Below are 14,373 nucleotides of genomic sequence, written 5' to 3' on the forward strand. Positions count from 1 at the left end.
GGCAGGGCTAAATCTATTTTTTCGCCATTGCGTTTCATTTCATTGAACATGAAGAGTTTTGATTACAGGTCTCCTAAGAGGCATTTTACAACAAGACTCCTAGTGCACATCCCAGTCTGATGGTAGCACTAATCTCAGGCCAAGTGCTCCTGCCCGAGCCCACATGGTGGCCTCCTCTTTGTTTTTTGCCATCAGATGTTGGGTGGATGGCTGTGCTCTGGTTAAATCTATCTTTGGCTATATCTATTTTAATGGTCACTTGGTAACAAGCTTTCTTTCTATCAGCTTTTAGGAAAATAAATATCAATAGTATCCAACAGCTACCGAAATGTTTCAAGGCAGGCCATGTACAGAATAGTTTTGACCATATCTGCTACCTTGGGAATGCAATGCAAGATATAACACCTCTAGTCACATCCAACACTAAATTTCCATGTCTTCTGGTTTGAACTAAACATCAACTATTATAATTATAATACCTACGAAATCTGGAGATGCTCCAAGCATTAACAATGAACAAACGTTGGCAAAACTTCGCTGTATTATGATCATGTAGAGGGAAACAGAGCAAACCCACGGCCACACCGACAGGTGGGCCACAAAAGCCGACCTGCTCTGAACAAGCACAGCTTCTCATTCCGGGAGCAGTGTTTTGAGGAGTTATGGAACGATAAATTTATCAAACGATGATTTTTTTTCAATCAACTGATGCCATGCCCACATACATGCAGCCATCACAGCAGATGCATCAGTGATTAAAATAAGTTATGCAGAAACAGATGCGCAGCTAATATTCTCTCTCAAATCTAGCAATACCAAAGACCCACTCGGTTCGCATATCAGCCCAGGGGTAGGTTCTGCTCTGGTTCAGCCAGCTCAATCTTCCCGTTTCAACACCATAAACAGTTGATCTCGCTCAAACTTTGCAGTGCAGCGTCCGCAGTTCGCGACTTGTTTCGAAGTGTGTTGTTTTGGAGGTATGCCTCCATGTGGACTGAAACGTCGTATGCATGCAAATAGTTATCTTCTAGTATTTCGAAGCTGAATCACAAGCAGTCAAGTACAGAAATATGCAAAAAATGTGGCACACTGGTTACTAAATGAGATGCCATATATGCAAGCAAATGCTCCATGTATAAAACAGAATAAGTATAGCAGATGCAACACTACCCAGTGGACTATAACATTATGTACCTTATCATGAACTTTCCTGATCAAGCACTACTTCTATTTCATACTCATACTAAAACTACTATAAAGATACTAAATTTTGCCATTGTAGTGGAATGTTTCTGAAGCTACTAAAATACTACCTATAGTGAAAAGTAAAAGGTGCCACCTCCTAATATTTGTACCGAACAGTGCAATCCATTATATATATCACATGCCGTATTTTCCTATTTTTCCCTGAGAGTATTTGTTGCATGCCACCCAGGATTACTTGACTAAGATCAGACCAACAGACATAGAAGAAAACCAGCAAAACGAATGACAACTCAAGAAGGCAGCTTACTTACGAAGTTGTAAAGGAGAGAATAACCCTCAAGGGATAATACAACGTGGACTGATAGAACCTTTTGCTCCTTTCTTCAACTGAATCAATTAGAACAGATGCGTATGCAGAACACTGGTGTATTCAAAATTCTGCTCTGTGCCAGTGGAACTTAGCAGTTTCAACGGAGACACACATCTGCTGTAAAGAAAATTGAAAGAAATATAAACAAACAGTTAAATACCAACAGCCCAGTAGGCTTTTACTGTCAAATACCAGCAGCACAGCAATAGTAGCAGAGTATAAAAAAAGATAACTACAGTGTCCCGGTTCAGAAAGTATTGCATTGACATGTGTTCACCTTGGACCAGTGCTTCTAATTTGTAAAACATCTTTTGCTAGTGACAGAAAAGGAAGTTATTTGCATTTTCTTAGAAAAAAAAGAGGGAAGAGTGGAACCATGCCACTACAAACTTTGCAACTTTGAAAAATATCACTGACTGAGTAGGATATGTCCAGTGTGGGTCGAAAGTTCAAATACAGTGGACTATTTCACCTCATGTCTTATTTTTCAGCACCACTTCCTAAAAGATCAACGAGGCTGACAGTACAAAGTAGAAGCATTAACATATGTTAGTGTTCCCTCTCTGCTCTCTCTCACTTCTCTCTGTTCTCTCGAGTAAAAGCACAAGATGAAGGACTAGAACTACAAAGGAGAACAAACGATAGTTTCAGGCAGCAGATGCCTTCTTCTATTAGCTTGTGCAGCAACGGATGCTACACTACACGGCAACAAATGCCTACAGAACTTAGCAACCTATGCTTAGTTCCCCATACTTGCCCCAAGAACCGATGCTAGGACCCCATGCTTGCCCCAGCAGCCTATGCTAGGACCCCATGCTTAGCCCAGCAACCTATGCTAGGATAGCAACCCATGCTCAGTTTCCTTCTTACATGTGAGGGGTGGTACCCCTATTTATACTTGTACATGACCCTTTAGATTGTTGCCATGTGGCGCAATCCAAACCCTACACCATACTTCTAGAGTACTCTACAAACTCTAGATCTTTCATACTACTCCTAAATACTTGACTCTAGAACATTCCTAATTCCAGAGTTCTTCCTACATACCTTGGATACATCTAGACGTGCCTACACAACCTATGTGCACTAATTCACACACAGGACGCACACAACCTATGTGTGCTTTTCACACTACAGCCTGCACACAACCTATGTGGGCAGGTCACACCATGACAAGATTACATTCTGGCTAACAACATAAACTATCCATCTTAAGGCCTCGTTCGGCACGGGTGTATTAGCGAGTATTTTCCGCCGTGTCTTGGGTGGAAACACTCCAATTACCAAATCCCCTCCAATCCTCTACCAGCGCAACATCTCCTACAGCTTCTCTCGACCAGCGCAATTCCTCGGAATCGTGTAGCAACTCACTAGAAGAAACACGCGCCGTCTCCTACCCCCAGACCTGCAACCAACGAGTGCCTTTCATTCGCGGAGAGTTGCCAATTTAGCCTTCGTGCTCCGCCGCCAGAGCTCTACGAATCCAGCGTAAAAAACGCGAGGTCTGTGGCGTGTCTCACATACACTTCAATCCGACGAGTTTCCTAGTGTTTTCTGAATTTCAGCCCGTCTAAACCCAGCCTACCGAACAGGCTATGAAGTGTTTATGTGTGTTTTGTGTTGGGCCGGCAAGGAAAACACTCGGTGAAACCTGTCAAAACTCGCCGACCGAACGAGGCCTAAAGTGGTAGTATATTTTGACAGTCAGAATGTGCCTGAAGAATGAATACTAAATTGAAGAGCTAATTGTTCTACAATCACAAAATGTTAGTGCATGCCAAACTGAAGAGCTCATCTCTGAAAGTAGATACATATACCTTTTCAAGAGCAAAAAAAGGTAGACGTCAAACAAAGCCAACGATTTGGCTATCTATCTTTTAGGAAGTCATCCTAAAAAATAAGATATGAAATGAAATCCAAAGTTTAATTCTGTAGGATCTGGTGCAGAAAAAATCAGAACAATGTTCTTTACGGCTTTCAGACCAATTCTTTTGCACATATATACCAACATAATTGCTTCTATAATGGCAAGTGTATTGCACATGCAATGTCCTCAACTATGTTTGAGAAACAATGTGAACTCAATAATCACTTCATCTAAAACTGGACACTGAAAATGTAAAATGTAAAAAGATTTAACCAACATCATAGAGCACAGGAGAAAACACAGCTAACGTGCAGTTCTCAGAAAGGTCAGCATGCCACTTGGTCAGAAGTCATTGCTGCTCATTACTACTCTTCCGTAAACAATATACAGCTGATGTGAACAATATACAGCTCATTACTGGTTTCCTTGGTACCATTAGGCAACACATAGGTTGTTTGGTGGTTTTCTGATGTGAACTGCGCCTTGCGGGCATCTAACTCCATTTCCTGCTATTTTTATCCTCTTTATTTATTTATTTATTAATATGTAGATATGTAAAAGTAGAATTCTACTGTACCTCGCGCAAGATGCTTCACAACAATACATCAGCCATTACTTAGCATACCGATATTCCATTTTCTGCCTGAATATCCAGATCCTAGCAACTATTGTATCCCTACAAACTGTAAAAGAAAATCTACGCTTTTTGCAGGGCAACTTTACATGTTCAGTAGAATGGTAATACTCCCTCCGTCCCACGAAGATTGTCTGAGATTTGTCAAATTTAGATGTATCTAGACACTAAATAGCATCTAGATACATTCAATTTTTCACAAATCCCAGACAATCTTCGTGGGATGGAGGGGGTACTTTCCAAGCAAGTCATTTGCTTTTGCCCAATATTTCTTCAATGCAAAGTCCATTCAATGGCAAGCTCCAAGGAGAAAGAAAAAATACCAGGGAGGGGCGAAAGGCCCATTAACGACTGGTTACAGGCTTGAATCTTTCAAGTTCTAAGCCTCCCCTTGCGCCCTTGGGTTCTGCAAGGAAGAATAAATGACTGGATTAGCAAAGAGATTGGCATGATATTTATTCAGATTGGCTGGAATAGGATTAGTGGGTAGCAAGTTAGCAACTTAGCATGACATGATAGCAGTCCATAAAACTGCGTGGAATACATAAGAATTTATTGAACCACAACACATTCAAAATCTGGACCAGACCATTACAGTTCTTACTTACTTTCTTGTAATATTCTGTGGTTCCAATTATAATTATTTTTTCTGCAGTGCAGCCAGATCTTTAACCTGTCTTAACTCTTGGAGACTGCAGTGATGTATCATATAAACCCTTTCTTAGTTCAAACCTTCCTAAAAATCCCGCTGGTATCCACATGAAAGAATGCAACATAACTTCTTACAAAAGCTTCCAAACATCTTCACAAACTGATATTTGAGCACCGACTTCCTTTGCTACTCCCTCTCTCTCAGTTTACTAGGCGTGCACGTGTACCTAGGTCGTTAATTTAATCTATATATTTAAATTATATAATGTAAAAATTATATCATTAGAAACTAGAACATCTAAACTTTCTAATGATATAATTTTTATAACATATAACTAATGCTAACTTGATCAAATTTACGACCTAAGAGTACGCGCACGCCTAATAAACTGTGAGAGAGGGAGTACTGAACTTCCAATAATCAATTAATGATATAGTAATAACGCTACAGTCTGTGCATTGGTGTACCTATTATGTGTTCTATATATAGTTATTAAGATTAAAGACTTTTAATTCTTCTAAAACTGCACTTAGAGCTATCTCATAACTTTATTTCAGAACCTTTTATTTGTCCAGGACCCACTCAAATAATTAAACAACCCCATCTTATCGTAAATGCAGACCTTATAACTTCCTGCTCTGTAAGCTATGCACTAACCAAAAGGCCTATCGAGATTCAACGTCAAACACGTGGCGTAATATGGTTAACAGCAAAAGATCTTTTTCAGAAGAAACTGAATGCATATTCACTTACAACGCTTCCGCTGCTCCAGATACCTCCGCTGCCACGATACACTATCCCCCTCCAGTACAACCGCCTCAACCTGCAAAATCGAATTTAAACACAGATCTATGAAGCAATCAACCCAAAGAGCAAGCAAATATCATCTAATACACAAAAAGAGCACCTTCACTATGGACAAAAAGATACCAGTTTCTTAAGAAAATGTTGCAGATGTACATCACAAAACTTAAGAAAAAATGAACTACGATATAACTGACTTGGGATATGCATGACCAAAATTTAGAGAACCTCGTGAGGCTCAGTAATGAAGCAAAAAAGGGCACTAATCTTAAAATCAGAACATCAATCAATGGAGATGGAGACCTACATAATCTGTGGAAGAAGAAAACATGCATAACTTTGTTTTTTTTTTTAAAGACTGGATCCCAACAAGGATGGCCGCACTGGTGGATGATTAGGGGAAATTGAATACTATGCAGAAACGAAGAAATTAGGATATGAAACAAGCTGAATATCCAGTGCGGCCACAATCTATGCATATTATAATGAGCTGACAACCAATTGTTATGTTGAACTAAGAATGAGTCTGGGATATGCGAAAAACATATACAAACAAAATTCAGCAAAGAAATAATAACTGTTATTTCTTAAAGAGGTTTACAAAGATTATTTCTAATTATACAACTTTTGCTAATATTCAAAAATAAGATTTCTAAACTATGGTAATTTCTTGTGTTGGCGTTTTTTTTACAGTAGCCGGCAATAGTGAGCAGAGTAGAGATGTGGCCGAGCACGACAAACAGAAAGACCAAGGGAGTAGAGTGGGGCGAGTAGGAAAGGCTTGAGGGTGAATCCTCCCTGAAGGCGATGTGCAGGTCACAACGGTATGTGTGGAAGGAAGTGGCCCGCAGGAGCAATGCCACCCCTCGAAACCACAGATCGGGGGAGCGGGGAAAATGAAGCACAATAGGTGGTAGCTGGCGGACACAAACGTTCTTCGCATTCCAACACGTGCGGCCCCTTACAACTCCATAAGTGTATATTGATGTCCTTAATATTCCAATCTAGCTCTGCCACTTTGTTGTATAATACTATTTTTTTATCTAAAGCATCAAGTAGTATTTCCTACTCGCGCAGATACTTAAGAGGAAACGACATGATACATCTCCGAGGAACTTTAGCTTATATTCTTAAATATTTTTTAAAAGTTGAAATGAATGCAGTAATACTGAAGTAACATGTCATATATAGCATTAGATGATTATCTCGCGCCGGCGAAGACATTGATGGTGAGGGGGAAACCGAGGAACACATGAAAATCTACTATGCTAGACCTTGTCTTGCACAATATGGCAATCAAAAAAAAGTGGAGATCAAGGAATCTAAATCTGAAGACCTCAAGCTCGACTCAGAGGGGTAGATGATAAATCTAACTCTAAAGCATATGGAAAATCATGGCGCACACCAAGACTCTGATCTAAGATAGTAAGATCTGAAATAAATCTTGCTCAGAGATTGATGGGATAACTGCACTATTTCCCAGGTTATAAGTGCATTTAATGAACTGGTTAAACTCTTAATGTTTAGATTAGAACAGTTCGACCGAGTATTACTATGTATGATAAAAACTGATCAAGCTAAAAGGTTTTTTTCAGGAGATCACCATGCTGATTTGTCCCAACTAAGGAACCTAGGTCAAATTGGAGGGGCTGCTTCTAGCTGATATAGCAAACAATGATTTGTTTTCAAAAACCAAGTATCAGTGCAGAGTGAGCGAACTAACTTAATTTTCAAGTAAACACCAAAGAGTATTACATTATCAAGTAAGTGTATCAAAAAGAGACAAATGCAAATTATAAAGCTACTATTTTTTTCATCCGAACACATAACCTTACTGCCAACCTACATGTCACGCAACAATAGATACTTCTACAAATCTAGTTTGCTAAGGCTACTACTGCTACTTCGCTAGTACTGGTACAACTCTAGTTAGCAGTTACCCCAAATCCAATACTTAATCGTCTCTACTCTCTCAACTGGTTTTTCTACTAATTACCTAATCTTGCTACTCCATACACTGCATGTCGTTTGTGCAATTTTCCCACTTTCCCGTACTTAGTTGAACAGAGTTTCACCTTGGAGTTATGATTGAATTCAAACAGGTGAATATAAAAACTCCTCCAAAAAAGGGAAAAAGTCACTCCGTACATGAACATTTGGAATTTGTCCCCATGAAAACTACCCATAGTATGCCCAAAAAAACAATGCACTGACATGTGAGGTTACTGTTATTCCGAATAGAGAAAATAGCTAAACAATAATCAAGTGCTTCCTGAAGGCGGCAGAAAAGCCAGATTGTAAAACACAAGTCCATCAAAATATATCATTTAAAATGCCATGTACACTTATCTCTATAATGGTACTGCAACGTAATGTCCATTATTTACCTGAAAGTTCCTTTCTGGATGATGGAGTTGCAGTTCTGTTATTTGGTTCCCCGCTGTTTGTCGTGAGCTAATCCTATCACTTGTGTGACGTCTGTCTCCTGAGTTTGGATCCATCTTTGTCCTGTGTATAGAAATAACAAACTAAACGAGCGTAAGAAAAATAACAAACTAAACGAGCGTAAGAAAAATAACATTGACTCATAGAGATGGAGGCTTGTGTATAGAAAAATAACAAACTAAACGAGTGTATCACATTTAGCATCCATGATTGATTCATAGAAATGGAGGCTTGTGTATAGAAATCTAGTATGACTTTCCTTCTTAGTCATTTCATAAATATATGGGAAAGTTCATTTCTGAAGACCCACAATTATCCAAAACATTGGCTTCTATCATCATACTTGAGATGTACATTGGCACCTTTTTCCTGCTTGCCCATAGTAATTACAGAAAGTAGCAAAGATTGGGAAGGAGAGAAGATAGAGGAGACTATACCTCCGGCCAGTGCAACCTAGAGCCGGAGCAGAAGAGATCGGGGAGGCGACCAGCAGCAGCTCGGGGCAGTCTTCTAGGAGATGAGGTCGAGGACGGCCCGGAACTTCAACATGGACGGGACGTGTTCCGCGACCTCCATGGTCACGCTGCCGACTGGCGTTGAGGTAGAAGAGGGCGACCTCTTTGGAGCGTGGGGGCGCGCCGGTCTTTGGGAGGGACTAGGGAGGACGGGCGGCGGCGGCGGCGGTGGCGGCGGCCAATGGGTGCCGGGCCGACCGACCCAACCTCGTGTGCAGGTTTTCTTTCGTGGCCAATCGCTGACTTAAATTTGGGCCGTCGTAGCTCGCCACATTACCTGTACGTACGTACTTGTTGTTCTTGGTCAGTGCCTCGTGCAAGCCTACAAAAGCCCATCCCAAGTTTCAACACTAGTGCTCTGGGATCAAGTATTCTGGGAACCAGACTTTTGGGCATGGCATTATGATCGGCTGGGTGTCTTCTCCGTCAGATCGGCGGATGGTGGAACTTAAAAGAAGGAGAGAGAATTTCTTAGAAGGTAGAGCAGAGCCAGCGAATGTGATCTCTCAAGAAACTAGCTGGAAGAAGCTCTGGAAGGCTAAGGTGCCGTCAAAGCTTCGCATATTTGCTTGGAGACTCGCCCGTTCGACCTTACCGACAGGTGAAGTACGTGCACGCAAACATATGGCCACTACGGCGAGTTGCCCTATTTGTGGTATAGCGGTCGACAATTGGCGTCACTCTTTGTTGGACTGCAATATGGCCAGAAGTGTCTGGTCATTAAAAGATGAAGATGATATTCTACCGCTGTTCGCTGACGAAACTGATAACCCAAAGCTGTGGCTGTTTACATTGAGTGGCATCCTGTCTGAGGAAAAATTGTGGCTACTCTGGTCACTTTATGGGCCATTTGGTGGGCTAGACGGAAGCTCATCCATGAAGGAGTTCATCAGTCACCATTGTCCACGCATGCTTTCATACAACGATACTTAGTTGATGTTGGCGTGTCGAACCAATTGAAGCAAAGCTCTGACAGGGTACCAAGTGGGACTAGAAGGCGCTGGTTGCCTCCTCCAGATGGTGTAGCAAAAATGAACTGTGACGGTGCAGTTGCCAAAACGCAGAACCGAGGAGCGGTCGGGGTAATTTGCAGGGATAGCCAGGGTTCTTTCATGGGAGCTTCGGCTGTTGTTTTTGATGGTATCACTAGCCCTGAGGTTTTGGAAGCGTGGGCCTGTTCTGAAGCCCTTTCCCTTGCTGAAGACCTGCAGGCTCGAAAACTAAAGGTGGCATCTGACTGTTTAAATGTTGTCAAGGAGATACAGACAGGATCAGCGAAGGGGAAGCACTGTATGATCATTAACGAGATCATCTCGAGGAAGGAGTCCTTTCTTAAAGTGGATATTATCCATGAACGACGCGAGGCGAATGAAGAGGCACACAAGATTGCGAGAACTGCTACCTCATTAGATGTTGGTAGACATGTTTGGTTGCTTAACCCTCCGATTGAGATGGGTATTCCTGTAAACATTCTATCTTACGTGAAATAAAGCCCGGTCGTTTAGCTAAAAAAAAAAGTATTCTGGGAACACAACTTTCATTTTTTTTTTGAAGGAAACAGCAGTACTCTGCTGTGGATTTTATTTCAGCTTAAAAAGAGATACATCGTTCGTTACATCTAGAGAGATAAAATTATGGGGATCGCAGTCCCAAAAAACAGAAGAATGCTATCAAAACAAAACCTAGCTATTTTATGAGCCACCTTATTAGCATCACGAAGGCAATGTTGCATCTAAGAAACTTCAATCCTGCTGGCAATCTAAAAGCACTCTCCAAAGGTGTATGTACTCCTGATTTCAATATCATCATTAAAAGCTTGAGCAAGCTCTAGAGAATCAGATTCAAAAATAATAGGGGAGCAACTGATCGCTTCTATCAGAAGTAGGCCATGTTGGAGGGTTTGAGCTTCAGCCGATGTAACATCAGCAATATTAGCTTACACAACCTGATCCCGCTACATCCACTCCTTTGTCATTTCGGATGATTGCACCCGCAGCACCTGAGCCATTAGGAAAATAACAAGCATCAATGTTAAGCTTATACGTGTTAGATTTTGGCATACACCAGAACACCTCCTTTGGTTCAGCTCTGTTTTCTGCGCTACAAAATTTTGATTTAAGCGCCAAGATTGAGAAAGTTGTTTCCCTTGGAGGAGCCACCGATTCTCCTTTCACAAATTCCCTCCGTTGCCACCAGATATACCAAGCTCCAATCAAAATCAACTCCTTCAGGCCATGTATATCCGCAGTACTATGATCTTTTAGGTTCCTGAGCACTTCTTCAATGATCACCAAACCAGATCGATCAACTAAAACGACTGAATTGATTATGGAGAAGAGCCCCAACGATTTCCAAACTAATTTTGCTCTTTGACACATAAATATCATGTGATGAAGGACAAATCTTGCACATCGGGCATTGAAGAAGAAACCGGAATGTGTTTGTCAACTAAGGTAGGTAGTACCGGGAGGGTGTCGGGTAAATATTTCCATGCAAATATCTTTATCTTGCTCGGGAGTTTCAATTTTCAACGTATTTCCCATACTGGATTTTGCGAAGATGGTCCATCGTCATTTGCTCTAGTTAAACGTCTCACATTGCTATGATTCCATTCATTGTAATAGGCTGATCTGACAGAAAAGGTATGTGATTAACTTAAGTGCCATGCAACAAAATCTTCATCCATATTCATACTTAGGGGTATCCGCAGAATCCTAGCAACATCAAGAGGATGGAAGATATCATTCAGTAAAATCTCATCCCATTGCATAGTATCAGAATTAATGAGTTCATACCGTTCTAAGGAGGCTTTGACCTCTTGGTTTCCCAATCATGCGGTTTGGACTAGATGGTACCCAGGGTCCGGCCAAATGTTATCATCAGTTCATCACCCCATATTAGACATCGACCAGATCATCACTTACAGCGCGCTAGAGCAACAATTGACCAACCGTTTTGATTCTTGGCCAGAAGATCAACAGTGAGCTATCGAGTTAGGCACAAATCACTTGCTTGTTAACACGAAACACATAGGTGTAGTGGATGCTCTTTTATAGCCCATGATTTTGTATTTTAGAGTAGAGCAGTTTGCTCGACATGCGAAAAAAGTACATGTTCATTCAGTTCACCTACCATCCATTCATACATTGAGAACAACATAAAAAATGAAGGTGCTTTTGTGAAAGGACTATGCAACATGAAGCGGTGGCTCGATGTGCGGCGATGGCTCAATGTGCGATGATCGCGGCTCCAGATGCGGGCGGCGGCGGCTCTCGATGAGATCGAAAGAAAGTGGCTCTGATACCAAATCAAAGTATTATGGGAAGCGTAACCCTAACATGGGCCGCTGGTGTGCTTTATATATATCATGAACATTGCATTTGGGTCCTCCTCATTATGAGGGGTGTACAAGGTATAGATATAGGAGATATATGTGTATCCTAGATAGTTAAATATACATAGAAAACAATGAACAATTGTTAGTGAGGCCGTTCTCGCAATGCAGACAAGCTGTTCACAAACACTGCTCAGGTGTTTTGTTGTGCTTGTCCATGTTCCAGCTTGATTAGTGGTGCCTTTTTTTCTGTGGGGGGGACTTTTTTTCTCTCTACCCTTTTTGAAGCATAAGGAATGGTATAAACCACAAACGGCGACAGTGCAATAAATCAAGTGAGCTGCAAGCTATATCATGAGCATGAATATTGAGTACTCGACCTTAATGAATAAAAATGACAACCATGAAGGTTTTTGTTCTACTACTAATTTTTCAAAGAACAGTAGCATATTTAAGGAAACAATTATTCTTGATTTCATTTATCACCTCTGAGCAACCAGAGGACGATGCACATCTCGTTAATTGAAGATCGGCAGCGAATGCAAGGCCTTCCTCACAGGCAATAGCTTCGAAAGTCGGCGTAATGCTCAATTCCTTGTCGGTCCACGTCATGCTTAGGCCATGCTTTATGCTAGCCTAAGAAATCTCAACCCAAGTTTCAGCACTAGTCCTGGCACCTCTCATCCAGAACGAACAAGTAGTCTAGGAACACAAGTTCCATTTATCATTACCCCATCTTAGATGCCAAAGCTTTCTTGAGATACAATCGATGAACTGTTTTTGTTCTTAGCGAGAAGTTCTACAGTGAGCTATATGGAGTTAGGCACAGCTCACTTGCTTGTCAATACGAAAACACGTAGACGAAGTGCATGCTCTTTTATAGCCCACAATCTGGTATCCAAGAGTAGAGCAGTTTTCTCGACATGGAGAAAAGTGCATGTGTATTCAGTTCACCTACCATCCATTCATACACGAACATAACCTAAAATTAAGGTTCTTTCCAGGGAAAATGTGAAGTGAAAACCTAAGTAGCACACTATGCTGGTTTAGTTCTATGGTGCTACAACATACTAATATGCATGCATGCAGGCTCTGCCACAACATACTAATATTATTGCATTAATGGCTAAATTTAGAATTTTGAAATTGTTAGCTCATAAACTGTTAATCAGTTTTATTATCATGTACTTGAGGTGAAGTATATTATGATTGTCCATTCGTCCAATGAAATCATTATTGTGTGTCATCTGTAACAGATAACTTTCGGTGTCCAACTGAACATATAACATCGACAAATTATGATTTTAGTATATTATGTTATGTACTATGTAGCGCCGATGGATATATATTCAAGGAGTTCATTATTATTGGTGCATTTGCATGATTATTCATGGAGTTTACTTTTTTGATGAATTTTAAATCTCTTGTTATAGTGTAGCCCGTATTCACAATATTTTTTTTATAAATCTTGAAATTTCCACACTCTCAATCCATATGATGCTCAAACGAATCAACCCTACTCATCTTATCTTAGTACTTTCTCAAATAAAATTTCAACCAAATAATTAAGATATTTTTTATTCAAAGACCCATGCTAGCCTCTGATAAATTCAACCTATCAACGCCTCACATCATCAGACTTTACCTAACTATGAGAGACGGATACCTATCAACTCAACATAGAAAAACCTGCATTGTATGCTACGTCATAATTTTCATATGTATGCAACATAGTTGCAATTTTTACCCACGTCTAAAAAGACTAACATTTCCATCCATATGAAAAAAGTGTATGCAGTGAACCCCAAATTCAAAAATCCATTGAAAAGTTTGTAGTCTCAGATACAATATGAAAACCAACATTATTTAGAGTGCATTCGGAGCATCAGCCCTTCCTAGATAACTTGAGTTATAGTACGTGCATGTAGTACTATTTCGTTTCTTCGAGGTCAAAATGACCTAGGCTTGCTGTATATGTGTATATTATGTTTAATTTAATAGAGTAGTAGTAGCCTCTCTTTCTATAATTTTAAATAAAAATATTAAACATATAAAAACAACATAATAACTATGAAGAAGCGCGTACACCATAAATTTGACCATTTTCTACATACCTCTAGTGTGTATGCCCCAAACAATTAATATACACGCTTGCGGAGTGTCAGCACAACATATGCAGCATAAGCGATTTTTTTAAAATAATACATTTTTTCGATCAAATTTATAAATAATACGCGATTTCAAAAAATTCGAAATCTAGGATTCGGTCGGCCGGCTGCTGCCGACCGGCTGAATGGTAACCGACCACAAAAGCATGTACTAGCACGTAATGTGCACATGCATGTGCATGAGAAAAACTGTCTGGTTGGCCGACAGTGCGCGCGGCTGTTCAACCGATCGAGTCACGGATTTGTAAAACTTTAAAACAACGTATTAGTTGTTAAATTACTGAAAAATGTATTATTTAAAAAACAATCGAATGCGCATAACTCCTCTAAACCAGCAATGAGGATTATCTAAACATGCTATCACACACCCACATGGAT

The 14,373-nt window shown here is 40.4% G+C and overlaps 1 long non-coding RNA gene across 2 annotated transcripts; it reads right to left on the reverse strand.

Moving 5' to 3' along the window:
* Window positions 1–300: 300 nt before the first annotated feature.
* On the reverse strand, window positions 301–8,629 carry LOC124700255. Of its 2 annotated transcripts, none has more exons than XR_007001694.1 (6): window positions 8,416–8,629; window positions 7,921–8,041; window positions 5,483–5,552; window positions 4,401–4,483; window positions 1,518–1,690; window positions 301–994 (listed from the first exon to the last, which is right to left on the reverse strand). It is a non-coding gene; the product is annotated as an uncharacterized LOC124700255 (long non-coding RNA). The 2 variants fall into 2 exon arrangements; XR_007001693.1 differs by having other exon boundaries at window positions 1,518–1,693.
* Between the last annotated feature and the right edge of the window lie 5,744 nt (window positions 8,630–14,373).

This window comes from Lolium rigidum, chromosome 3, assembly GCF_022539505.1.
Source record: "Lolium rigidum isolate FL_2022 chromosome 3, APGP_CSIRO_Lrig_0.1, whole genome shotgun sequence".
NCBI classification, from domain to species: Eukaryota; Viridiplantae; Streptophyta; class Magnoliopsida; order Poales; family Poaceae; genus Lolium; species Lolium rigidum.